Source organism: Eupeodes corollae, chromosome 1 (genome assembly GCF_945859685.1).
Source record: "Eupeodes corollae chromosome 1, idEupCoro1.1, whole genome shotgun sequence".
NCBI lineage: Eukaryota > Metazoa > Arthropoda > Insecta > Diptera > Syrphidae > Eupeodes > Eupeodes corollae.
The window spans coordinates 15,080,352-15,082,769 of NC_079147.1; the positions used below are offsets into that span (position 1 = coordinate 15,080,352).

At 35.2% G+C, this 2,418-nt stretch overlaps 1 non-coding gene across 1 annotated transcript; it reads left to right on the plus strand.

The window, feature by feature from the left end:
• Window positions 1–1,202: 1,202 nt before the first annotated feature.
• On the plus strand, window positions 1,203–1,274 carry Trnaq-cug (transfer RNA glutamine (anticodon CUG)). The gene has a single exon. It is a non-coding gene; the product is annotated as a tRNA-Gln (tRNA).
• The last annotated feature ends 1,144 nt before the right edge of the window (window positions 1,275–2,418 follow it).

Consider the following 2,418-nt stretch of genomic DNA (forward strand, 5'->3'; position numbering starts at 1 on the left):
CTTATGTCTAATGATTAGCTTACAATACAAAAATATGTAGTTCTACCTTATTCCAGGAAGACGTATTCTGTATTATACGTTCATTAGCAAAATTACGCTATTTTTGCTATTTTTTTTTACTGATGTTTAACTTTTTATAGACTTCTGCACCGCCATTTCGGTCATTTCTTTGATGGTTTCGATGGTGGCTTCTTTACTTGTGGTCTCTTTCAAAAAATCGTTAGAGATTCCGAAGAAAAGAAGGAATTTAAGTTGATTAGCTTAAAAAGAAGCTTCTTACTCATCCTCATTTGACGTAAAAAAATACCGGAACAGAGCTATTTATTTATTTTCTAATTAATAACTTAAATTCAGTTTTTTTATATAAACTTAATTTGCACTTAAATATGTTATAAAATGATGATTAAATTCCACTTCTTCTATATATTTTCTTGAAGAAATTGCATTAGGAAAATTTACATTCTCTTTGTTGAATCAGTTGTGGAAGCCTCTGTTCATATTTCTGAGAATACAGACATTTGGCCCATACTGCACTTTAAACAAAAAAGTTTCAATAATCCACAGCGTTGCGCCGAGTAAGTTTCTTCTTTTCTGGATTTCAAGCTGTTGTCAGTGTTGAAACAACAAAAAAACACAAGATGGTCAACTTTATGCATGAAAATGTTGTTATTCAATTTAACTTCATACTTTAAAACCTCTCAAATTACTCGAAAAGCAAAACTTTAAATGAGATACGAAATAAAGGTCCTTCGTTTCGATGTGTCTGTTTTTGTATTGCACAGATATTTTTTTAGACCTCACTTAATCTTCATATTTCCCACTGTTTAAACAAAACAATAATAAAGCAATAACCTAAAACCAAAAGCTGCCACCTGATGCTGTGGGTGAACTTTGGGAAAATTGCTGACGGGTGCAATCTTCTTTGTGTATGTACCTAGTTTTTCACATATGTAGTTCTTAGTGCTCTAGATTTTTATTTGTTAAATAATTAAGTGTCATCAACTTCATTCTCCGTCTTGTTCTATATTTTGTAATAATTTATTTTTACCGTAGCTTTAAATAAACTAAAGCTATATAAAGGTTAACCCGCGTTACCCCTACTAAAACAAAATTCTTTTAACATTGGCTAAAAAATCAATAATTGCATTGCTGTATGGATGGCCACCCACTTGGAAATATACAATTGATTCAACAGTTACAACGGTTCTATGGTGTAATGGTTAGCACTCTGGACTCTGAATCCAGCGATCTGAGTTCAAATCTCAGTAGAACCTGTGGGAATCGCTTTTTGTAGTTCCTTTTTTGCAACTTGTATGTTTTGAAGATACCCATTCGATTTCTAAAGAACCATCAGAACCACGTTTGATTCACTCAAAAAGATAGCATTTTCTTATAGCTTATGATGCGGCAAAACTTTAAATTGCGAATTTTCATAAATAAGTACATGTATTCATATTCACAGAAAGAATTGTCGAGCTCATTATTTTCGAAATGGAAGAAGATCCGCCTTTTCATAAATGTCTCGCATCGGCTTCAGCACGCAGTCAGTGGCTAAAGAGCAAAGCTATAACCAAACGTACCTCCATAACAGCAAACAAGATGATCTTATTTTATATTCACAAAATGCCCAACAAAGCGACTAAATAAAAATAAAAAAACCTTCTTTTGACCATAAGGCTTATAGGAGTAGAGAGTATACGACTTTAAGTAGGTTTACTAAACTCGAGAACAATAAGTCGAATCGTCAAAGACTTAACTAACAAGCACCCACTTTATAAAAGGTCTATCAATTTAAAATCAATATGTCACATAAATTGGAAAGAAATCATCCGCGCGGCAAGCGATCCTCCAGGCGATTGCTGCCAGTGCTAGATCGCCGATAGCTTCAAAAATAACTAACAATGTCTTTGAAAGGTATGGTATACTCGTATGTAGTTGAACGCTGGAAGCTGAATGAGTTTGGCACATTCCGCCTTCTGGGTTTTGCTCGAAAATGGTAAAATCCATGTTATGTGGCAAATATCGCCAAGATGATGATGATGATGATGAGGCAGCCCCCAAACAAAAGGCAATACCCAAGACCCAACTACCATTATATTCGCCTGGATTTGTCAATGATTCGCCAAGTGATAAAAGTTTACTCGTAAATCCTTAACGAGATCAGAAGCGTATTGTTGCAATTGTATACTCGTATACATGTTTGTAGTTGGGAAGTTGCAGGTATTGTTGTATGGCCAATGCAATCTAAAAACTCCCTGAGACTTCGTTATTCGAAAAGGAAAAGACACAATTTCCAATGACAACTCCGACAACGAAGACGACGACGAAGCAACGCGACGCGGGAACAACTTACCAGCAACCACCATCAGCAGCTTCTATATGCTTCGATACCACCACCAACAACATCTCCGCGCCAAG